This window comes from Rattus rattus, chromosome 3, assembly GCF_011064425.1.
Source record: "Rattus rattus isolate New Zealand chromosome 3, Rrattus_CSIRO_v1, whole genome shotgun sequence".
Lineage (NCBI taxonomy): Eukaryota > Metazoa > Chordata > Mammalia > Rodentia > Muridae > Rattus > Rattus rattus.
The window spans coordinates 146163431-146190666 of NC_046156.1; the positions used below are offsets into that span (position 1 = coordinate 146163431).

The following is a 27236-nucleotide window of genomic DNA, read 5'->3' on the forward strand; positions in this document are numbered from 1 at the left end:
TATAAGGTACAAGAAAGCATCTTAAATTTGAAAAGCATTAATAGCTATTTTTAATACAAGACAACAAAAATATCTTTCAGATTAGTTATATCTTTCAATTTGTTGTCACTTATGAGAATTCCTTGATTATTAGAACCATTATTAAATCCTCAATGGAAGAGCTTAAAAAAGAGCAGAAAACTTACTAGCATTTACACCCGTGCAATAAATGAACTATTTTGAAAGAGAGCATTGAAGGTAGGGTCATCGTACAACTCATTTGTTTTACCTTGTGTCCTGATATGTTAACTGCTCTTCATTTTGCCTAAGTTTTCTTTCTATAATGATTAAGAAATACTGAATTCTAAGGTAATACTTAAAGTCAAGCAACCCAAGGAAGACTGAGTTGATTTAATTTAGTTATCGTTACCTACCATAGCATTTCTTTATTTATATATAATTTTAACTTTTATTTAAAACCTTTTCTTCATACAAGATATTTTGATCGTACTCTTTTATCTCTCTAGACTCCTCCCTATTAAAAAAAAATTTATATTCTCTCTCTAACTTTTCCTTCTCATAAACAAAAATCAGTGGACAGTAGTCAAATAAAGCAAACCTAATAATAAAAAAGTTAATATAAAACAAAACAAAACGTCACATGCTCACACACATATAATATTGACTATTTTGTATTTTTCCATTTCGGTTGGAAAAATACTCCTGTGCTGGGACCCTGTCATAAAATTTGACTGATATACCCAGTGCCACTTTTTTTTGGAGAAGACTGACTTTTTTCTTTCTTTCAAAGCAGGTATCAGTTACAAACAACTTCCTGGTTAAGAGTGGAACTTTGTGTCTACGTTTCTTTCTCTCTACTTGGATTTTTTTTTCTACATATTGAACTTGTGTCTGTGATTTCATTTTTTATAAGCCCTATTGGGTCAGTAAGATGCTAGTTCCTCAGTGTCATTCACCGTCTCTTACCTTCTTCTTGCTGCCTGTTCTATACAGATCCTTGAGCCTTGATGAGAGGGGTTGCTAAAGCTATCTCATTTAGGACTGAGTGCTTAAAATTTTTACTCTCAGCACATGGTAAATGGGACACTGTGTTAATTACTGTCTAGTACAAGAAGTGGCTTCCTATTGAGGGTTGAATAATGGGTTAATATAAATATATGGCAATATTATTAGGGTTCATTTTATTGCTATGTTCCTTTAGCAGAACAGTGGGCTTTTCTCCTAGAGCCCACAACCTATGTATTTTCAGGTTCTTGACCACTTTAATGAGTGTACCCTAAATTCAATTGTTCAATATGTTGTTGCTTATATGTTTAAGATTTTTGCCACTATGGCACCAGAATATCTTTCAGGTAAAAAGGTTTATAGTTAGGTTTTAATGAAGATAACTTTTATCCTCTGTGTGCAAAGTACTGTCCAGAAATATGAGTCCACTTATAAACCACATATATCAGTCAGTAGAGTGAAACTTCTAGTTGTGGTGTCATCATATTCAATAACATAAGCAAATTGTGTCATCTGCAAAGGAATCTTACCTTAGGTTCCTGAGAGTAATCAACATCCTCAGTAATAGGTAATAGTCTTTGAGATCTGGGGATGCCTATGCATCCTCTGTGTACTAAAACAGTACCAGATGTAATACATTTACGACACGCGGGGTTGCATGGTAGCACATGATATCTAGTTGAGGCATTGCATCTCCCATTATATGATGAATATATTTAAATTATTTTTGTATGTGTATGTTTAAGATTTTATTGTGTTTACTTTGTCCCTTCTTGCATTCCCTTCTTTATGCTATCCCCACAATCCCTTCCTACCTAATTCTCCTACTCTATAGCTCAGAATGTAAGAAACAAATATTTAATGTTTTCTCCTCTTCTATGGTTATTAGTTGTTAATCTTTACATATATATTCCTTAATCAAAATAACTACATTGATTAAGTGGATTCTAAGAGAGCAAGTGGAAAGAGGGGATTCTCTCATGAAAGGAAATAAAAATATAACATTATAGATACATGTGAAGTCGTTGTCTCTTTTAAAAAGTATTCAGAATATGTACCAATCAGAACAATAATTCATATTAGTTGAGATTGTTGATGATCTACTTTTCTTACCCTATCCCTTATTAAACACAGTTTGAACATCTGCATTCAAAATCAAGAGAAAGACACTCACCAATTAGGAAGTTAGTTCAGCCAGCTAATTATGCTCTGCTACAGAGACAAGATTTACTTTCTATTTTATTTAGTTGGTTTCCAAACAAGTTGTGCTATGACACTACAATGCCTATGAGATATATTATGCCAATGGCTGCCAGAGACGAGACAGGAAGGTAATGGTGGGATGAAAGAGAGTGTTGTAATAGAATAGGACATTATGGAAATGAAGAAGTAATGTCATAAAATGTACAGTCTTGTCCCAAGGTTCAACAAGTGAGAAACATCTAAGCTCTGAAGATACAAACATTTTGTTACTTATACAATGTAATAAAACATGTAATTTCATTCTTATTTTTAGTAGGGCTCTTTTGATTTTGTGATAAAAGTTTCAATGTTAAAAAAAAATGAATGGCAACACAAAAAAATATAAGATGATTCATGATTTTGTACTCATAATGAGTATTTGGATTCGGCAGTGATATTTGAGCAATGATAGACTTAACAAAATTTGATAGACATACAAATCCAATTTGATTTGGATATTTAAAATTCTTTCATACACCATGTGAATTTATTTAAAACAGAAATACTACAGATGGGTGATGGAGAGATGGCTCAGAGGTTAAGAGCACTAACGTCTTTCAGAGGTTCTGAGTTCAATTCCCAGCAAACCCATGGTGGCTCCCAACCATCTGTAATGGGATCCGATGCCTCTTCTGGTGTGTCTGAACACAGCAACCATGTACCTACATACATAAAATAAATAATTTTGAAAAACAAAGAAATACTATAGTTACCACAGGTTCGAATCAAGATTATAATGAGGTGTTTTGATCTCTACTAGCACTTGGTTGCTGCATCTAAATTCTGTCTTTTGGTCTGCCAATTTTTTATTTGTTTGTTTTTGAGACAATGTCTCACCAGCAAGGCAATTGCTATGTCCAGCGTTTTGAGATTTTAAGTGTATCACAGTACTCATTTATAATTTTCTTGAGAGTAATATCTCAAATGCTCCTAAATAATCAATAATTCAGAATATTTCTTCATTTAATAGTTTATATAGTACTACAAGCTTTTCATTATGAGGGGTAAATGTAGAACTTATCAAATGAATATTATTATAAAGAAAGCACTTGTATGACAAAAAAAAAATTCCCAAAGATTGCTAAAGTCATTGGCATAAGGTTTCTTTTGTAGTTGTTGAAATCATATCTATCTAAAGAGGAGTCCCTTTTGAATTCCACTTTCTTCACCATTAAAAGATACAAGAGAACAACATATACTCTATCATCCATCCATCTATCTATCTATCTATCTATCTATCTATCTATCTATCTATCTATCTATCTATCTATCCACATATCTATCTTACCTTCTTTCTTTCTCCCTAGACCTTTCTTGGTGTGCGTGCATGTGTACGTGCATGCGTGCGTGTGTGCATGTGTGTGTTCTTTGTTTTGTTTAATTTCTCTGATTATGTGAAAGGTAGAATAAATAATTACCAAATAAGTAACAGATATCTCCTGCTAGCCACTCTAGATGCATTTCCTGTGCACCATCATTCCCTCTGACATACTCTACTTAAAGATTCCTTAAAGATTTTACTGCAATTTCATGTGGATGGCTTCTTTCTTTCTTATTTTACCAATTTTACTACTACATGCTTGAACAAGCATTCTTCGTGTGAATCATGGCTTATTGATTTCAAGCATTATACAACCTTATAGGCCTATTCAGTTGTTAAATCATTTCTTAGTGTCTTATCTCACTACCATGATTAATCACTGCAGAAAGTTTCTTAAATCATTACTACTATTCAGAAGCTTTAACACCAAAAGTTGTGAAAATATTACATTAACTTCTATTAAATGAGTAAAATATGCAATGTGACTAAGAGCTTCATTTAGCAGAACACATAGACTGACTTACTCTGAATCCAGAAAACATATAAGGTTCCAATGCCCATAGATTGCATAAGAAATTTAATTTTATTACAAGACATAAAGAATCTCTAATAAAAATTCAAAATAAGTAGACATATACAAAGCATTAATTTAAAACAATAGAATGTATTGTTATATTAAAAGAAATATCAGCAATGATTATATACAGAATCATATACAGAATTACAACGAAAGAACTACAAATTTGTTAATAATCATGTGTAAAGGTTGTCAAGCTTCAAAATCTGAAAAAATTATTTTCATTTGGATTATACAATGACAGCATTCATGATAGTGAAAATATGATATAAAGTAAACCTTTGTGTTCCATTTATCTGTTTTTGTCTCTGTCTCCTACTCCCCCCCTGACCTGCCCCTCTCTCTCAAGAAAAAGGATATTTTCTGTAGCACTGTCTGTCCTTGAACTAGTTCTGTAGACTACATTGGCAAAAACTGCTGCTATAAATGTTTCATTGATAGTTAACAGGTAACTAAACATGTACTTCTCTAGGCTGGTGAATTCTAATGAATTTAGTGTGTAGAGGTTATACATATAATACAATAGCTCTAATTCTCAAATAAGGCTTCATAAAATACACAATGTTTCACCAGAATGTGAAGGTTACCTATATATGGCAAAACTGGTTTCAAACCAAAACCTGTTAGAAGAAATAAGGAGAGATGGTTTATACTTATCAAAGAAACACTATATTCAGAGGATGCTATAACTCTAAAAATATACACACATGTATCCTGTATCCAGTCTTATCTCAAAATCTTACTAGAAAGAATACCAGAAATTAAACTTAGGTTTTTTTTGTTCGTTTTTTGTTTGTTTGTTTGTTTGTTTTGTTTTGTTTTGTTTTTGGCAAGGATGAAACACCAGAGACAAAAAACAAGTTGAGAAGAAAAGGTTTATTTGTTTATCCACTGAAGAAAGTCAGGACAGAAACTCAATCAGGGCAGGAGCCTGGAGGCCATGGAAGGAGCTTAGATATACAGTGTTTTCCTGTGTCTTTGATTTGCACACTTAACCAACTCTGTTGATCCTACATGCCTATTTCTCAAAAAAAAAAAAAAAGCGAACTTCTTTGAGATAGTTGATGTATCAAGATGACAAAGAGAAAATAGAAGAAAAGAAGGAACAAAAAAAGAAAAGAAAATTTCTAAATATACTTTTCATAATATTCTAGTGTACTAGACAGGATACTTTTAAACAATTGAAAGCACTGGTCTCCTTACATGATATGATGATCATCATACTCAAGTAATTTTCTTATATTCATTTAACTAATAAATTTGGTTTTATACATTGTAAATAGTGTACAAAATGTATTTTTCTAGTTTGATAAATTATTATTAATTTTCATATACACACATGTATACATATAAGTATATATACACATATATGTATATTTATATTATATTATCTTAAAAGAAGGCCAGGGTTTAACAAGTTAAGTACCATAACAATTTATTCAGTTGCAACTTATCACTTCATTTAGGAGTTTATTTATGAAGCTTAACATTTGTCAATGATTATGAGGGAAAGAGTGCAATCAAAGTTCAAAGATCACATTATTAAATAAGGTCAGGATGAAGAAGTTTTGGAAAAACATGTTGTATGTCAGTGTTTGGTTGTTTGTTTTTAGAGACAGGATCTCACTACATCTTCATGCCTGGGCAGAAACTCTGCTATGGCTACCCCACAGACCTGGAACTCACAGAAATTTATGTGCTCCACCTTCACTAATATTGGGAAGAAGGTTGTGTCACCATGCCCAGCAAATGACTGACTCTTAACTTTTAGTTAGGAATTGTAAAATCACCATTTTCAGGTTTACTTTGTAGTTTATTTGTAAATGCTGCTCAATTTCCAATTTCTTTTTCCTTTCCCCTTCTTGTAAAATAAGAAAGCTGCAAAGGTAGCCCCATCTATGTTTATGATGGAAATGCACATTACTACTTCCAGGCCAAGTAAATATATTATATGAACATCATAGAAGACCTGAATTTTACCCACATTCTGGATTTTCATATATACTCCTTTCTTTAAAAAGTGTCTGTAGAGAAAAATATCCATTTTATATGGATATCTGCTTTTAAATTCCAGGAGAGAAATTTGTGTCTTGATACTACCCAACTTTGACATGTTTCCAGTTACTAATTTGTAGGGAGTAAATTGAGACAGCTTTCCTTTCCTTTAAAGCTATCCTCTTTGGCTCCTTAGCTCTCCTTAAGCTCCTTTTAGATTTCTTCCATCAGTAATCTCTTAAAATGCTGACAGAAAATCTGTCCACAGGTATTTTATCTACGCTTATATGATTTCATTTACTGCGTGCTATGATGGAGCTGGAGCAATTTCCTCACACAACACCTCAACTTTAAATTGGATGAAGAAAAGCTTTGAAATCATTTCAGTACCTAATGAAGACACTAAATGTGTCAGTTCTACCATGCTCAGCCATCAATGCACACTGTGATAGGGATAGCATGGAGTAGAGTTTCATCCTCAAAATATCTTCATATGGGAAATATATCTGTTCTTTTCAATGTGTTTAAATTATATATGATGGGTTGAGCTTTAAAAAATTAAAGAAAAAATTTCAGAAGTACAGCACTAGAGCAACAACATGTTAAACCTTGATTTTGTCCATTTGTATACTTGTATTATATGTATTCATATCACCCTCAGAAACAAACACAATTTCAATGCCTCTGGTCTGAACTTGTGGTCTCCAGAAACTGGCATATACACTTAAAATGTAAAGTAAAAAATGTTTGAATGCCTGTTTATCAATTCCATTATCCACTCATGTTTTAGTCACTTTGTTAAAAATCATACTTCATGCACCTTATGCATACAAAGGTCTACATTCTCCTGCTTAGTTTTATTTCCTTCATGAACTAGATTCAAAATGTTTTGAAGAAATTGACAGGTACAGATATGTCACTCGATATGACACTCAAATTATCAAGAGTTGCTTTTTTCTTTAAAAACACTCAGCATTATGAAATTATCTTGTATATTTAAATCTAATTTGAAAACTGTGTGTTTATTCTTGTTTTAAACAGATTCAGTCCCACAGGTAGCATGCACTCTACATGGGCACATTATGTTCTCAGAACAGTCATGGTTTTGACACTATTTTCTGTAATTCTGATGCATCCAATTATAAACTTCAATTGAATGCTACACTCATTTGGATCCCATCTATTCTGTTTTGTTTGTGTGCTGTACTTTCACATAAATTAAGACTAAAGTATTGGAACCCTTTGGATTCTTATTTTTTGAAGTAGAGAGTTTAATCAAAGACATAGACAGTTTAAGTGGCACTTTATTTAGCTAAGCAAAGAAAATATTCTCACAGAGGTTTTGAGGCTCCCAAAGTCGGGGAGCTTACAAGAAGTTCTAATTTTGTTTTTAAATGAAAATTACACAAACATGAATGCGGAATGTGGCATACTTATAAGTAAGACAAATTTTTTATGTTCCCAATAAATGATGAACTAGAGGCTCCCCTTTACTTATTTCTTTCCATGATTTTCTCAAAAAATATGTAAAAATCATAGTACAAGTGATATAATGACTTCAGGTCTTCTGCGAGAGATGCAGAACTTCCTTACTACACATGCCTGAGAGAATTCTTTGCAACTTCAAGGATGTTTAGCAATAAACTAGCATTCTGACTGTCAGAAAACATAGCTACCAAGTAGCAGTATTATTCAACTATACAATATCTAGTTCCCTGCCTATGGTCTTTCACAGCTATTTTCTCCCTATTTTATGATTTCATTTTGAGACAATAATTGTTTACACTTAATGTTCAAATTCACACCTTTGCTCCCATTACTTACTTCTAATTTAATAATATCACAGATGGAAAAGGTACTTTCAACTTTTTCAAATCATTAAATTAATTATAATCCTTTGTTACCATCTATCTTTTGTTCCCACTGATATCATCTAATTATTAATTAGCTATAAGAAAGAATCATCTCCTTCCTTCCAATATCTGTATTGGGTCTAGTTGACTGATCCCATTTTTCAAATATTCCATTTGGTTTTAGATCTACTTCTAGTTTTATTTATTATTAAAACAAGGCTACTAGAAACTTTTTTAAACATTTTTTTCTTTCCCTTTTTTCTTACTTTCTTTTAGTTTTGGGAACAAAATAGGACATTTGATTTAAAGGATTCCAAATCACCATATCACAGTGTAATTTGTATTTATATTAACATCAAAAATATCTAAATAACAGGTTCAAACTAGATATCCAACAAAGGAGGAGTAGATAAAGGAAATGAATGATACATTTGAAGGGGATGAATGCAAATAGAAATTACCAGATTAGTCACTATCAAAAAGGTAATTACCATGCTTTCTCTCATGTGTGCTTCTAGGATGCAATACAAAAATCATCTATGCTCATACGACATAAAAGTAGTCTCAGCCAACAATATCCAAGACACTGTCTTTGTGGAAACCTACTGATGAATCTAGGCAGGGAATCAGGTAGGAGATTTTCATTCTCTTTCCCATTTTTCAATACCAACTTCACAGTCTTATCCCCAGGTTTGTAGCAGAACATCTGCTGTGGGCTCTCCTACTATTATGCCATCATTCTCAAGGAACTAACCAGGTTTTTCTCCCACATTCTTTCTTTCTCACATCATTCCTTTGTCTCAGTGAACAACAATCAATGCTTTTCCTCTAAATAGCAAGGACATCACTTCCTTGCCATAGATCCAGTTTACCTCATTCTCTTTAGTCCTCTCAGACATCCACCCTTCTAACCATTCCCCATTTTTGCATTTCAGTTCCCTTTAGTGGTAAATATTTAAAACAGACTCTACCACCCCATGCTAGTTCCAGCCCCTGCAGGTCAATGGCATCTGCTCTATTTCCAATTTCCATCCCAAGTATTCGTCAGCTACACTCTAGGCCCTGCAGTGATCTCACCACCCATCTAGTTCCCAAGGCAGGTCACCGCCATGCCAGTTCCATACACAGACCACCTGTCTCACAGCTCTCTTGCTGTGGATTCTGCTCACATTCCCCGCGTCCACACCCTGTGGTATAGTCACAACTCCCAGTAACCTGTTAAAATCAAAACTCAGTAAGCTTGTAGTCAATAAACTTTATCAATCAGATTTATATCTTAAATTCTCATTCCATAAAACGTCTGCACAATAAACTCACAGTCAATTGATAATGACATAAACTGCCCACCTAGATAAGACAAATTGTCCTATAAAAATTCATCCCTGATGAAATATTCATAACTATCTGTGATCCTATAAGGCCACCCAGATTTGGGTAGTCCTTTTCTTCTATCTTGGGTCTTCTTTTTCCTCTCTGTCCTCTCTTCAAAACTCTGTGACCACCTTACTTTTTCACTGCCCAGTTGCAGCCCTTGCCTTACCTTGTGCCTGCCTTCACCTGCATATAGACAACAATCCACATTTCACCATATCTGTCTAATTAAAAAAAGAACTTTTCTCTCAAATGTAAGCTGAGCACAGGACACTTGCATATAGACCACAATCCACAGTTCCCAGTATCCACAAACAAGTTCCATAAGCGATTCACCTGGTCACACAGCATAGATTTAGAAGTACTATCACAGCCAACACATGCTTCTAAGAGTTAGAGAAGGCAACAGAATGGAAAACAACACAAAAAGGGCAAGGCCAGATAACAACACTTAAAACTACAGTCATCCAAAATCCAGATGCCTTGATGTCAGCAGCCAGCCTAATATGTCTCCATTAGGGACCAGCAACCATATTTCAGTAGGTCTTGAGGTATGCAATATATCTGAATCACAATATAATGAGTTCAAAGTAGCTCTTAAGAGTATGAGAAGCTATAGTCATCTTTCTAGCACCCTGGTGCCTCCAAAACCATCCACCCTTTCCCAGGTCTCTGGCATGTCCTAGAGATGCTTTCCCTATAACTTTCTGCTACTGCTACCCTGATTGTCTTCTACACCCTTCTTCATCTGAGTTCCCTCCCTATATCCACCTTCTATATCTATTTTATTCCCACTTCTGAGAGGGATTCAACTATCCTCCATTGGGTCTTCCTTTATATTTGGCTCTTTTGGCATTTGTGGAATGTAGTGGTTTATAGTGTGGGTATCCTGCACTTTACTCCTACTATACATTTTTAAGTGAGTACATACCACGTATGCCATTTGGGGCATACTGAGCATGATATTTTCTAGTTCCATCAACTTGCCTATGAAATTTATGATGCTCTTGTATTTAATCGCTGAGTATTATTCCATTGCGTAAATAAACCATATTTTCTTTATCTATTCTTCATTTGAGGGACATCTAGGATGTTTCCCATTTCTGATTATTATGAATAAAGATGCTATGAACATAGTTGAGCAAGTGTTCTTGTGGGATGGTGGAAGAATTTTTGGTATATGCCCAGTATATATGTCTTGATACTGAAGTATTCTCATTTTTCTGAGAAACTACCAAATTGATTTTCAGAGTACTTGTACAAGTTTGCACTCTCAACAAACAATGGAGGAGTATTTCCCTTCCTCTACATCCTTGAGGCCTCGTTTTCTCTTGCATTTTTATTTTAGCCATGCTAATGTGTGTAAGGTGGACTATCAGAGTCATTTTTATTTGCATTCCCCTGATGACTAAGGATGTTGATATATGATGATGTGGCCACTTCCTGTACCCAGGCAGGACTCTCAGAGAAGGGATAATGACAACAACCCAACCATAAAACCTTTGACCCAAATATGTTCTGCCTACAAGATGTTCAAGGACAAAGACAGATCAGAAATGGAGGGAATGGCTGATAAATAACTGGCACAGTAGAGACTTACTTCAAGGGCAAGAACCAATCCTTAACACTTTTAATGATTCTCTGTTGTGTTTGCAGACAGGAGCCTATCATAACTGTCCTCTAAGAAGCTCTACCCAGAAGCCAGTGAAAACAGATACAGAAACTCAGAGCCAAACATTAGATGGAACTTGGAAAGTCTTATAGAGGAGTTGAAGGAAAACTGAGGGATCTGCAGACACTAGAGAACTCACAGAAAGATGGAGAGATTCAAATAACTTGGATCATTGGGGACTCCCTGAGATGGAACCATCAACCAAAGAACATGGGTTGCACCTAGGCCCCTTGCACATAAATAGCCGAAATGCAGCTTCTTGTCACCCTAGAACTGAAGTGGTGTCTGTCCCTGAATCTGTTTTGTACCTGTAGATAGCATTTTCCTAGCTGGGCAGCATTGCCTGGCCTCAGTGGGAGAGGAGGCACCTAGTCCTACAGTGACTTGATATGTGTGTTTGGGAGGACACATGTCGCTCGGAGAGGGATTCCTCTTCTCAGAGAAGAAGGGAAGGGGAAATGTGGGTAGGATCTGTGGGAGAGGTAATAACAATTGAAATGTAAATAAGAAATACCCAATTTAATGAAGATGGAAAAAAGAAAAAAGAAAAAAGAAAAAAGAAGAGAGGATATGGGGGAAAAGGAGCCTTTGTTCACTGGTTTTTAGACTGTCAACTGTTATATCTACTCTGGAAATCATTGTAAGGAATTCTCAAATAAGTAAAAGTCAATCTACCATATGACCCAGCTTGCATATGGTAAAAGGAATTGACACCCTGACTCACTGATACTTGTGCAACTATGTTCATTGCTGCACTATTCACAAGATATCCTTCACATGATGAATGTATAATGAAAATGTGACACATGTATTCTATGAAATATATTCATCTGTAAAGAAAAGAAAATCATGAAATTTTCAGGTTAAAATGAAACTCCAAAAAAAAAAAAAGAATAATAGCGGCCAATTCAATATAAAGTATAAAAGCCTGAAGGACCTGCAGAGATCCTCCATGAACCTACAGAAGCTACCCCAGACAATTGTATCCCCAAAAATGTCAATCACAATAGATGGAGGAAGATGTTCCTCAATAAAATGAAATTTAAGGGGTTGGGGATTTAGCTCAGTGGTAGAGCGCTTGCCTAGGAAGCGCAAGGCCCTGGGTTCGGTCCCCAGCTCCGGAAAAAAAGAACCAAAAAAAAAAAAATGAAATTTAAGCAGTGTTTATCTATATATCCAGCTCTACAGAAGGTGCTAGAAGGAGAAGTTCAACATGAAGATGTCAACCATATCGTAGAATAACCATACATACAAATAATTTCAGAGAAACATGTGAAAAGAGGAAGGAAAAATCCACAACCACACAGCAAATTAACAGGAACGAACAAGTACTGCTCATGGTTAACTCTTAGTATCAATGGACAAAATTTCCTTATAAAAGACAAACACTAAGATTAGATACAAAAAACAGAATCCATCCTTCTGCTATGTTGAGGAAACATACATTAATATGAAAGAAAAGATACCATAGCAAGATAAAATGATCAAAAACGTTATTCCGAGGAAATGGACAAAGCAACAGGATGGTGTAGCCCTCTTAATATTTCACAAAACAAAGTTTCATACTAAAACTATTCTGAAGAAATAGAGAAGAGAATACATACTTATTGAAGGAAAAATCCACCAAGAAGATATTTCAGTTCTCAATTTCTATGTCTAACACACAATGCACCCAAGTTCATAAGAGAAGAATTACTACAGCTTCCCTTTTATTTCTATTGTCATACAGTGAGAGTGTAAAACTTCATTATCCCATTCTTTCCAAAAAAACTGTCTGTCATCCAGACAAAAAAATTAACAGAGAAATATTGTACCTTAATGGTGTCATAAACCAAAAAGACTTAGTAGATATTTACATAACATTTGACCCAAACATAAATAAATACATATTTTATTAGTACATTATTTTATTGAACTTTCCCAAAAACTGACCATGGAAGTAGGAACAAAATAAGTCTCAATAGATAGAAGTAAATTTAAACAATTCTCTATCTAACCACTGGGAATTAAATATAGAAATCAACAAATATAGAAATAATAGAAAAGTTTACAAACTCATGAAAACTGAAAAAGTCACTACTGAAAGAAAAGTGAGCCAAAACAGATTTTTTTCAAAAGAATTAAAAGTATTTTTATAATTCAGTGAAAATACAAATACAGTGTATCCATACACTGAAGATATTTCTAAGATGCAAGTTCAAAGCTCTAAATGCATCCATGAAAAAAATTGAAAAGACCTCATACTAGTAATTTAACAGCATACCCAAAAACTCTAGAACAAAAAGAAGAAATAATGCCTAATGGGACTAAGTAGCAAGAAATAATAAAACTTGCATCTTAATTGAATAAAATAGAAGTAAAAATAATAAAAAGGATCAAAGCAAGAAAAAGCTGGTTCTTTGAGAAAATTAATAAGATTTACAAACATTTAGCCAAATTACCAAAGTCAGAAAGGCAGATTCAAGTTAGCAAAATTAGAGGCAGAAGGGAGACATAGCAACAGTCACATTGGAAATCCAGACCACCATCCATAGGAGCATTCCTTAAACTGATAATCTTATCTAACTGGAAAATATAATAGAAGTGGGTAATTTTCTTGATATTTACCACATACCAAAATTAAGTAAAGGTGCAATAAGCAATTTATACAGATCTATTGCCACCAGAGAAATAGAAGCAGTAATCAAAATATCCCATTCAAACAAGTGAGATAAATAAAACAGTAATGCCAGTAATTCCCAATTTATTCTACAAAACAAAAACAGAGGGAATATTGCTTTAGTCTCTTTACAAGAACACAGCTACACTTTTATCTGAACCACAAAAAAAACAAATATGAATCTTCCTCATGAACATAGGAGCGGTTTCCTTTTTACTCTTTCACAACTGAGGTTTTATTGGTTGAGGAGCAGAATACACAGACATTTCAATTCTTAACACATGTACCCAAGTCCTGAAGAGTCATACATTGTGTACATTTACCCAATTGAAGGGCCATGTGCTGTTTCTTTGAATTTATTCCAGTGATGTTCTATCCTCAAATATGGCAAGCTTTCCTTAAGAGCTTAACAACCAACTGCCCTTAAATCGAATTGAGGAATTTCACTTCTTTTTCCTGCTCCTCCTCCTCCTCCTCTTCCTCCTCCTCCTTCTCCTCTTCCTCCTCCTCCTCTTCCTTCTCCTCCTCTTCCTCCTCCTCCTTCTCCTCTTCTTTGCCACATACAGTGAATACTCATAATCTCTAACATTCTCAGCATATTGTCCCAATTGTTAGGAAAAGGAATTATCATGACCAGAGGCATTACATTATGACAGGGCAGGAACAAAGAGTGGTTTTCTTAGGAAACAATTCTACTGGAAACTACAAGACCAGATATAGCTGAAAATAATCCAGACACTAATGCCAAATTGCCATTAGTATGCAATATTATATATTATATTGCAAGACATGAAACTAGTTCTCACTAAGGAATGTTATGATGACCCCTGATATAGTCAGAGCCTCTCCTAATCCAGTATCGCGCTATTTTTCTGGTTGTGCCAAAAAATAAACAACCAGCAAATGATGTAGCCTCTTTAAAAATCATTTGCATTAAAACATGAATTAACTGGGATTCTCCCACAATTTAAACAGTTTTATTATTCCATGTTACTTGTTTTGGGTTCCTGTGGAACAATGTTATACCTTCTACTTAGACTGACTCAATCCACCTCTTCAATGGTGGGGCCTGAAGAAGCACCACCAGATGGAGGGGCTCCTCCACCAGGGAAGCCACCAGGCATTCCTCCAGGCATGCCACCAGCACTCTGGTACAGCTTGGTAATGATAGGGTTACAGACCTTCTCCAGTTCTTTCTGCTGATGCTCAAATTCTTCCTTCTCTGCAGTCTGGTTCCTTTCCAGCCAGCCGATGATTTCATTGCACTTGTCAAGAATCTTCTGTTTGTCTTCATCATTGATCTTGCCTTGAAGTTTCTCATTTTCAACAGTTACTTTCATGTTTAAGGCATAAGATTCCAGTGAATTCTTGGAGAAAACCATATCTCTCTGCTTCTCATCCTTAGCTTTGTACTTCACAGCTTCCTGGACAAGGCACTCAAAGTCCTCCTTACACAGGCATCCCCTGTCATCGGTGGTGATGATCTTGTTCTCCTTTCCTGTGTTCTTATCTACACAGAAAAACTGAGGATGCCATTGGCATCAATTTCAAAAGTAACCTCAATCTGAGGAACCCCACGTGGTGCTGGAAGTATGCCTGTGAGCTCACACTTTCCAAGCAGGTTGTTGTCCATGGTCATGGCCCTTTCACCTCACACACCTGGATGTGTACACCTGGCTGGTTGTTAGATTAGGTGGTGAAGGTTGGGTCTGCTTGGTGGGAATGGTGGTATTATGCTTGATGAGGACAGTCATGACTTCACCAGCAGTTTCAATCCCAAGGGAAATAGAAGTGACATCCCAATCCTGAACATTCTCAGACTTTTCTCCACATAGAATGACTGCCTGGACAGCTGTACCATAGGAACCAGCCTCATCGGGATTAATGCTCTTATTCAGTTTTTTTTTCAATGAAGAAGTCTTGCAGAAGTTTCTCGGTCTTGGAGACTCTGGTAGAAATGCCCACCAGAACAATATCATGGACCTGTGACTTATCTAGTTTGGCATCTCAAAGAGCCTCCTCTACAGGGTCCAGTGCTCCATGGAACAGGTCATCATTCAATTACTCAAATGGAGCATGGGTAATGGAGGTATAGAAGCCAATTCCCTCATAGAGGCAATCAATCTCAATACTGGCCCGGGTGCTGGAGGAGAGGGTGCAGAGATGCCTGACACCTTTCTTGCTCTCACTAATGTTCTTCTCATGCTTTTGCTGAAACTCAGCAATGAAATGGTTGACTGTTCGGTTGTCAAAGTCTTCTCCACCCAAGTGGGAGTCTACCTGTTGGTTTGACTTCAAGAATTTCATCCTTTATAGGGAGGATTGACACATCAAAAGTGCTACCTCCCAAATCAAATATCAGCCCATTCCTTTCATTTCCAACTGTCTTATCTAAATTGTAAGCAATAGCAGCAGCAGATGGTTCACTGATAATTCGAAGTACATTGAGGCCAGCAATAGTTCCATCATTTTTGATGCCTGCTGCTGAGAGTCATTGAGGTAAGCTGGCACTGTGATCATGGCATTGGTACCAGTCTTTCCAAGGTAAGTTTGTACAATTTCCTTCGTCTTTGTCAGAACCATTGAGGATACTTCCTATGGATATAAACTGTTTGTGTCCCCTTTGTATTTGATTTGGACCATGGGCCTGTCTGCATCATTCACTCACCACCATGAATGGCCAGTACTTCATATCAAACAAAATAACAGCATCCTGAAAGCTACATCCAATCAAACTTTTGGCATCAAAAACTATGTTGGTGGGATTCATTGCAACCTGATTCTTGACCACATCCTCAATGAATCGTTCTGTCTGTGAAAGCAACATAGCTCGGCATGGTGTGGTTACCCCGGTCACTGGCAATTACTTCCACCTTTCCATGCTGGAAGACACCCATACAGGAGTATATAGTGCCAAGAGCAATGCCAATTGCAGGCCCCTTAGACATGGTAACTTGTGTGTAGGCCTGTCTGTGCTGACAACGAGATCACACAAATGGCTGAGAGTTGGCTCTGCATTCAATGAGCTTCACAGCTTTTTAAAGGGTTTCTTGAACTACTAGAAAATTCACATTTACAAAATAGCTAAGGAAAACATTCCTTTGGATTATAGAAGAACCACTTTGACTTGTACAAGAACCACTGACAGATGACAGATGGACTTGGCTTCTTTTCTTCTACTTCAGAGGCCAGACACTGGCTTTCCCTCTCTCCATTTCTCTGGAGGCTGGTCTGCAGTTTACTGGTCAGTCACTTCAGCCTGTTTGCTCTTTTTTCCCCTCTTCCCTTTGGTTTGTTCTTTTTTTTTTGTCTGATTATTCATCATTTCCCACACCTTGGCAAGGTGGGCTTGGATGGGATCCTCACAGAGTGGTTGTTGGGCTCCAAATTTGGTTTGGGCTTCAATTTTGGTGCTCCACTCCCTCTAACCTTCTTCTTCAGCATAGTGGGAGTGGGAGTGGGATGTGGTACGATGTTGAAAATATGAGAGAGAGGCACTGCCTAATCATCACTACATGAATTGCGACCCATTGCCAATGTAAAAATTAATAATAAAAGATATGGAAACCAAATCCAAGAACACAACAGAAACCATACCATTATCAAGTAGGCTTTATCTAAAAAATGCAAGGATAGTTCAATCTATGTAAATACATAAATGTAATCCATCATAGAAACAGACTGCAATACAAAAAATTATACATGATGCTCCTTTGGGAGAAAATGAGGCCCCCCTTTAGAATAAAAGTCCCAGAATACAAACAATGCACGATAGAATAAAAATGATGTATTTGAAGCCTAGAGTGAACAATAACCTAAAAGGAGAGAAATACAAAGCATATCCACTAAAATCAGGAACAAGAGTAGCATGTCTATCCCTGCTTCCTGCTACTCAGATTCTGTGGTACTGTACACAGGTCAGTCTGCTGAGGATGCCCTTACCAGGGTGGAAATAGACACACTGCACAGCTCTGATTCAGAAGCTATGTTCAGTTGTCAAATATTCACAAAGCAAAATGAGTTTTGTAACAGAGAGTCTCAATCTACTCTTCATTGCAAGAGCCTGTGCTCAGGACTAGAAGGCTAACAGAAACACAGAGAAACTCTACTGCAGTATTATTTGAGGTTTTGCTCATAATCTCTCTTTCCCTCCCCCCCGACCCAGTGTGTCTTAATTCTTTGCCTGAACTCTATTTATTTTACCCTACTAGTCTTTTGAATGTATATTATGTTTGATTTTGTGTTTTTATTGGACTTCTTTGTTTTACAAGATAATTGTCTCTGTGTCTATATGTATTTCTTGTGCTTTTCTTTTTCTTTTTTTTTGGCTACTTTATTTGTCTTTTTTTGTTGTTGTTCACATTTGTTTTGTTTTCATCTTGTTTAATTATTTGTTTTCTGTTTTTTTCCTTTTTCAGATGTTTGTTGGTTTTCTTATGAAAATTCAAAATATTGTGTTGATTTTGGTAGTCTGGGAGTTGAGAATCTCAGAGGAGTTGGGGCATGAGCAATCATAGTTGAAATAAATTGTATGGAAATAATCTGATTTCATTAAAAAATAAAATATTCAAATATTTTAAAAATTAAAAAAATAGAAATAAAAATGTCTTTAAAAGGGGAGAATTAAAGGAGGGTCGAATAATGAGAAAGGGGAGAATGATATGGGGATATCCTCTCCATGGATAAAAATATAAACTTATGTGGAAGTGTGCTTATGTAACACAACACTATATGCCATGAAAAATTAGAAACAAGAAAAACAAAGGCACAATTTTCTTTTCTTTAAAAGAAATTAAAAATTGGATTATTATTGATTAAATATGAATAACTAGAACCTAAGAACCTAGAATCAAGTTATATAAGATGGGGTGTTCCACCATGAAGGAGGTTAAGTGAACATTTATAGATATAGAACATGTCTATTAATGGACAGAATTCATTAATCAATGCATTGTCCAACTATGTTGGTGGGTATGATAAACAGACCAATACAGCATAATAGAAAAATCTTCTTAGTTTTCATATGATTTTTAATGAATTGTAACGAACGGCTGGTGAAGGATAAAAGTCTATTAAGTTTAGTGAAACACTTTGATAATTTTTAAATTAGAATGCTACTTTAGAAAAAACATAAGGGCTGGGATTCTCAATGGAACTAAAATAACACCATCTTGATTCTTTAACTTGGCATTCCCACATTCTTGATGCTCTACTCATCCAGCTATCTGCAACATCACTCAGTTTGATGCTAACATGACAGCAACAATGACTTGCCCCAAGTTTCTTTATATTTCAATGTTCAAATTTGCAAAAAAAAAAATGTAAAGCCATTACAAGTCTGGACTATCCAAATATTATTTGTATTGTTGCAAATCTGCTAAGTTTATAATACTCTTAACATTTATTTTGAAATGTTGCTAGTCTATTTATTTTGTAACAATTTTTTTATAATTATTTTTTGCTCAGTTAGTTTTTGATTAGTTAGGACAAAAAGTTGGAAGAAGTAATTTTAAAAACAGTGATAGACAGTCAACCATTGAACTGAGAACAGGGTCCCCATTGGAGGAGTAAGAGAAAGGACTGAAGGAGCTAGTGGGGCTTGCAACCCCATAAGGACAACAATACCAACCAACCAGAGTTCCCAGGGACTAAACCACCATCCAAAGAGTACATATGACAGATCCATGGCTCCAGCTCCATATGTAGCAGAGGAAGGCCTTGTTGGCCACCAATGAGAGGAGAAGCCCTTGCTCCTGCCAAGGCTGGAACCCCAGTGTAGGGTAATACCAGGGCAGAGAGGCAGGAAGGAGTGGGTGTTTACGTTGGGGAGAACTCTCACAGAAGAAGAGGCAGGGTGGATTGGATAGGGGATTTATGCACAGGAAACCAGGAAGGGGTAAGATTTGAAATAAACAAAACAATATCCAATAAAAAATTAGCTACTTAAAACAAAAATAAAAAACAAAAAAAAACAATGCTAGAACAACTGCATATTCCTATCCTCAAAACAAAAATTCAGTCAAAGAGTATTACATTTAACGACATTTCATCTAATTTCAATTTATTGAATGTGCAAATATTTTGACAGTTATGATATTGACACATATAACCTACCCACAAAAAGACAAAAACTGTGAATTTCTTTCAATCCTTCCTTACATTTGTCAAAAACCTAAACTGTAAAGATTAATTTTGTCACCTTTACTATAACAGAAGATATCCATCAAGAATCTTTTCAATATTAACCACCATGCCATACTACGCTGAAGCATCAACTTTAAAAAAAATACATTTTAAAATGTTTATGTTTATGCTCAGTTAATTAAATGGTTTGGACAAAAAAATGGAAAAAATAATTTTAAACAATTGAGCATTCACAAGCATGAAACAAATGGCCAATTAAATGGCACTCCATTCCAAGATACTTCACCTAAATTTTGACCTACTAGATGTGCCAAAATTTTTAGACCACCTGTGGTGAGATTCCTACTGAAGCCAAAAGAAGCCATTGGAACTGGAGACCTTGGTGGGTGTGAACCATCTGTTATGGATGCTGGGAACCAATCTCAAGTGATCTGCAAGTGGAGTTAGTGCTCTTATCCAATATACAATCTCTCCAGCCGCATACCCAGTTTTTAATACTAAAATTCCTTTAATTATACAGAAAGGAGTATCTGCCTGTCTTTGCAAAGTGAGTTTAGAATGGTTAAGTGAATAGCAGAATGTCACAGTGTTCATCACTTATTGCTTATTTTAGTTTAAAATTAACATTTTAAATGTCCACATTCTCACCCTTCCCAAGTTAAAGCTATCAGAAACATGATGGAATGGTGACTCACCAGTTGGCAGCGCTTAATTTGAGTGTCTTGAAGGCAGAAAAATAATGTTTATATCTTAGGCTCTGCTGAGAAGTCTGATCATATACACGCATTTTTTTTAAAGACTACACACTGTTTTTATATTTACATGAGTTTCATAACCTTAAAATTAAAATATTTTCAGTAGAGTAAATAATTAAGATAGTTGTATATTGAAGGCAAAACTAATTGGCCATGTGTTTGATTCTATTTAGAAATCATGACATACAAGAACCTCATCCTTATCTTATAAAGCATGGAAGCTTAAACAACTAGCTGAGGAAGTGCATCCCTCTATAGAATATGTAAGTAATAAATGAATAATGTTTTCTAAATTTTGGTCACTGCCCTTCAGTAAAGTTTACTCTTTTAATTTGCTAACTTGGGGGTAGAAAGCATAGAGAACCACACTATAAAATGGGCAGTGACTGTATGAGCAACGCAATGGGTAACCTGACTATGAATGCCAACACCATTTGATTTGCTCAGGATCATATTTAATCTTCCTAATCCTGTGCTGATGCCACTGGAAGATTCTCTTTCCATAAATCAGAAATTCTCTCTTTTGACTTTGTTTTTCTGTCATGGTAGCAACAGATAGATGGATTGCATCTAATGAGCTATAACAACTTTGACTTCATTTGAAGATCATTAAGTTGCTTAGCAAACTGCTATATTTTCACATGAGAGTTGTTTTTAAGGTCCTTTTATCTTTCTTCCAAGGAAATAATAGGAAGAGTTCCTTTACTTAAATCAGCTACCAGAATACACAAGCACATTTAATTATAGAGTTAATTTATGTCTTTATTACAGATATCCTTCCCTTTATGTTTTGAAGGCAATTTCAATTTTACAGAGAGTTTCTTACTCTTTAAAATTTACAAATGCAAGATGCTTTTTAACATATTTTATTCTTGCTTTACCTATGATGTTAAGTATACTTTATGATTCTATATTCTAAAATTGATTTTACATTAAAGCTATAGTCCTTTATGTTTTTTCTTGTTACTAATTTAATTGTCTTTTATGTAACTTTGTCATGATAACCAAATAAAAGCTAATGATCTTCAGATTGCATGTTTGATTGGATTGACACATACATAGGTTTATATATATATATATATATATATATATATATATATAACACTGAAGAAAATACACTGTGTTACTTATATATGACTCTCTGACACTGTAGAAAATTTCTTTTTTCATTTTATTTTTTTTTTTCAGGCCAGTCATTATCTCCTCCTTTATACCTCCTGACTATTCCTCATCATCCCCACCCCACCAAGAACTCCCTACTCCCTGGGGCCTCCAGTCTCTAAAGGGTTAAGTGCATCTTCCTTCACTGAGACTGGACCAGGCAGTCCTCTACTGTATATGTGTCCAGAGCCTCATATCAGCTGGCGTATGATACCTGGTTGGTTGCTCAGTGTCTGAGAGATCTTAGGGGTTCAAGTTAGTTGAGACTGCTGGTCTTTCTATGGAGTTGCCCTCCTCCTCCTATTCTTCCAGCTTTTCCCTAATTCCTTCAGAAGGTTCCCAACGTCTGCCCATTGGTTGGGTGTATCTGCACCTGACTCAGCTGCTTTTTGGCACTTTTGAACGGCAGGCATGTCAGGCTCCTCATCGGTAAGCATGAGATAGCACCTGTAATAGTGTCAAGCCACGGAGCCTCCCCTGAGCTGGATCCCAGATTGCGGCAGTCACTGAATCTCCTTTCCCTCAGTCTCTTCTCAATTTTTGTCCCTGCAGTTCTTTTAGACAGGAACGAGTATAGGTCAGAGTTTTTGATTGTGGAATGGCAACCCTATCCCTCTACCTGATGCCCTGTCTTTCTACTGGAGGTGGACAATATAAATTCCCTCTCCCCACCGTAAAGTCCTTCCCTTTGTGTCCTGAGAGTCTCTTACCTCCCAGGTTTCTGGTACATCCTAGAAGGTCCCCCAACCTTTTACATCCTGATGTTGCTTGTTCTTATTCTTTCTTCTGACCCTCAGGACTTCAACCCTGATCCCCTCAATACCTCATCATGTCACACTTTTCTCTTCCTTTCCCTCTCCCACCCAGGTCTCTTTTCCATCTGCCCCTTGTTGCTTTTTATCTCCTCCCAAGTGAGGATTGAGCTGTATCTCTACTGGGGCCCTTTAGCTTGTTAACTTACTTATGTTCTTTGGATTATATACAGATCATTCTCTACTTTTTTGCTAATATCCACTAATTAATTAGTACATACTTTGCATGTCCTTTTGGGTCTGAGTTACCTCACTCAGGATGATATTTTCTCTTTCCATCTATTTGCCTGCAAACTCATGATGTACTCATTCTTATTAGCTGAGTAGTATTTCATTGTTTAAATGCACCATATTTTCTATATCCACCCTTCTGTTGTGGGACATCTGAGTTGTTTCCAGCTTCTGGCTATCACAAATTAGGCTGCTATAAACATAGTGGAACACTTCTTCTGTGTCATGGTGGGACATCTTTTGGATATATTCCCAAGAGTGGTGTAGCTAGGTCTTTAGACAGATCTATTTCTAATTTTCTGAGCAATCTCCAGATTGGTTTCCAAACCCATTTGCGGTCTTACCAGCAATTCAGGAGTGATCCTTTTACTCCACATCCTCACCAACATATGTTGTCACTGGAAGAATTATCTCAGATGTGGTTCATATCAGGGATAACTTGTGCAATCCAGATGACTCAGCAGAAGACTTTGTGCATCTCAGTTTCCTGGACGTTTAGTATTAGCTCAGGGTCCTTCTTTCATGAGAACCATCACTATAAAGAACACAAGAGCATGTATTGTATAAAAAAATGTGGAGTCCCTTTCCAGTTCCCATCTTTAACAATTCAGCTGAAGTAATTAGTCTGACAGCCTTTCTTTGCCATTCTTATTTCCATGTAAGCAACAAAATTTTCTGGATGTAAAACCTCAATTGTTACTTTCCTGTCAGAATTTCTTTCAGCAAAATGCCTGCTTGAGTGAAAAAAAAGAATACTCTCTAGGAGGGCTGCTCTGTGCCAAAACAGCAAATATGTTATTTTCTCAGACAACATAAGGAAACAAGATGGGCAAGTTCTTTATTTTTTTTAAATTACCTTCTTTTATCTCATTATTGCACAGTAGTTCTTATGCCAAACTTCCATTTATTGTATATTGTTTTATAAACTCTGAAGAAAAATGTTCTTTCTCCAAGAAACAAATGAAAGCTAACATATCTAAGGAATTGAAGTAGAAGATTACAAGTAGGAAAAAAAAAAACAACACAAGACAAAAAGAAACACACAAAAATACCAGTTTTTACAATCTCAATGAATTAGATTAACTTTGATACAGATTGCATAATAAATAAATTTTGAGATACTTAAAATGAGAAAGAACATGTCATACAAAAGTACAATAGTGAAAATGATATGATTCATAAGCATACATAATTTGTATTATTTAATGGATTTCTTGTTTGCGTAAGTTTATGTTAAGTAATACTGGTTCTTTGATTTCATTACTCGTTCATTTGAGGCACGTTAGAGGTAATTATGTAAAATATCTTTTGTTTTCCACTGCTAAATGGTCACAGCTAAGGTGAGCTCTCTCTTGTTACTTTTGATTTGACTCATTTCACTACACATAAAATGGGAATAAATGATTCTGTTGGTTATCAATTGGTTATCTTTAAGTGTATATATTCTCTAAATATATATAAAATTTGTATCAAATGGCACAATACGTAGATTGTGTTATAAAGCAGAATGGGGAGACAGTTATATACATGCAACTCATTGTTCTGATACATTTTTCTTCAGATGGTCTCTTTGCTGTAAGTCTTGTCTTACATTGTTGTTAACATACAATATTAAAAAATATATTGAAGGCCAGCAATATGATATTCAGCATGCACTTGCTAGGCAAGTCTGATAACCTGAATTCGACCCCCTAGAACCCATTTAAATCTGTAAATAGAAAACTGAGCACACTAATTTGTATTCCTCTGTTGCACACTGTGGCACACTTTCCACCATACATACATTCATAATCATTATAAAAACAAATAAATCAATTGTGATATTTAACATAGTTTTGCAAGCTGCCTCTATACTGTTCTTTATTGAAGTCTCTTCAGATAAATTTATTAATTCTGCTTTCTACATTGTAGAACTGACAGTATGTCATTTTTGTAAAAGCCTTCTTTCTCTGTGAATTCATACCAAATTCAACATTTTTTCCACAAAGCTCCCATCTCCACATGTATCTTGCTGCTTCATCTAGGGAGCCTTGTATCCCTGCCATCCCTGCTTGCTGGAACTATTGCACAATGACCATACCCCATAACTGATGACTCGTGTTCTAGGATACTTAGGAACTTTTAGGGCCTTCCTCTGCTGTAGTTTTATGACCTTAGATCATTGACTAGCAAGTTCTATCATCCTTACCACTCATTCTTTACATAAAAATATTAATAAGGTTATGACGACATGATATTCTTCTGGAAAATAGAAGGTGAATTGACTGACCTTAAAGTATATCAGTGTGCCCAATTCACACCAAACAAATATACCTTTTAAGTAAAAATATGTGAATATCATGTACAGTAAGTTCTTAGAAAACTTTTCTTTATATTTCCATTTTCTTTATAATATATTTCATACTGCTACAATGAAACTCTTACATAAAATTATGGGTTTATTGTCCTCATATGCTGGAACACTGCTTCATTAATTGTGTTTTCTGTAGCAAATAGAAAAGATGTTACATTTGTGTTCATTGAATAAATGGAAAAGGAACATCTATTATGCTGTATTTGAATATTAATATAAATCTCTTAGTAAGGAAATATGTTACACTCTTTAAGTTAGGAAACAATTTCCATAGTTAATATAAACAATATCATAACCCTTTGCAATTAAAAATACACACACACACACACACACACACACACACACACACACACACAAGCTTGCCCTAGCTCATTGCACATCTGGAAATTGGTCTTAATGCCTCCTTATCAAGTGTATCAAAGCTGTAATGTTCTTCTCTGAGACCTTTCAGTGCCCATTATTAAGTGGCATTATTTATCACACAATTATCAGTAGAAGATTAAAGACAAGTAAAGAAAGAGATAATTTCCTTCCAAATGATAGTTTTATTAGGTGCGGGAATTTTATATAATAAACAAACTTGTAGAACATTAACTAGGAAGAAATGAAGTCCCAAACTGCACAAAATCAGTCTACATAAATAGCTCCTGATGGAGTGTGACCTAAAAAGTGACCTACAAGGCTGATACACATTTTTATTAGCAATTTTTATAACTAGGTTTTGAATTCTGACAGTAATCCTCCAAACAAATGCTGGCTAATAAAGAATGTTGATTGAAAAGAATCAGAACAATATATTAAAGAGTTATCTCTGAAATATAAAAAATAATCAGGGTAAAATCAGACTGGAAATATCATCTCTTGTTCTCTGAACTTGTTCTTTAAAGTCTGTGTTTAAATTATTGTCTTCGTAATTACTGTCTTTAAATGTCAGAACACATTGTCATTATTTTTAGTATAATACTTTTTCTGTCCTCTAAAGATTGCCTATTGTTAGAAAAGAAAGGAAGATGATAAATAAAAAAAGCTTACACTGACGGTCTTCTATATCTGAGTTTTCTGGTACATTTTTATGATAATTCTACATGAACAGCAAGGAGACGGAATGTTACTACCCATGCTTATGTCATAACAATGAGATGCAGGAAACTGAAAATGGCATACTCTTTGATAAGGGAAAGAAAACCTACCAGATGCAAATCCAAAAACAAAGACTAGGTTGGGACTGAGGTGTTTTTAAGTAGGCAAGACTCTCCTGAGAAAGTGACACTATCTGGAAGGTGCAGTAGGGAAAGATGTAAGATGGATAGGATGCACTGATGAGAAAGAAGGAAAAGAGAGAGGATTAAGAGCCTCACAACTCATCACAATTAAAGAAGAGTAACATGAGCTGATCATATCGAGGAATTCAGAAGAGCTTGCTAAGACTTTAGCTAAGCAGGGTAATACATTCTTATTGAGAATCCTTGGAAAGAAACCACAAAATAAAAGTGAAAATTCTTTACAAAGCAAACATGTGGATGAGTTGAGACAGAAAGAAAAGAACATCATATGGCAAAATTTAACCTAAGAAAAATTAAAAACTCAACTAGTTCTACATAATGTCCAACATGATTAAATATCCTTAAGAAACACAGGTATAAAAAAAAATCTGCTCAAATGATTAATAGAAAAACTCAAAGAAAATGTGGTTTAAATGCATAAAATCTTGTCAAAGATTATAGTGGAGAAAGTGCAGATATTGCATTCATCAAATCATTCAGGCTACTGTTACCAGTCAAAGTTCATGTCAATATCACATAACCTTTCACATAATGTGATGAAAAGGGCACTTCAGCTCTGTGATATTAGTCTCAAAAATCTATAACCCAGAATAATAATAAGAAAATATCAAGCAAATCCAAGTTAAGAGATATTTTTATAAAATGCCTGAGTCCTTGGCTCCCAAATGTTAAGGTCATGAAAGGCAAGGAAAGACTAAGACACTGCCAGATATTAAATTATACCAAAAAGTTAAAGTGCATGAAACGCTAAGTTGAAAGACCCACCATATTAACAGAAAAGCTGGTGATATACAACAAAATC

The 27236-nt window shown here is 35.3% G+C and overlaps 1 pseudogene; it reads right to left on the reverse strand.

Moving 5' to 3' along the window:
* Window positions 1–14738: 14738 nt before the first annotated feature.
* LOC116895590 lies at window positions 14739–16643 on the reverse strand (annotated as a pseudogene).
* Window positions 16644–27236: the final 10593 nt, after the last annotated feature.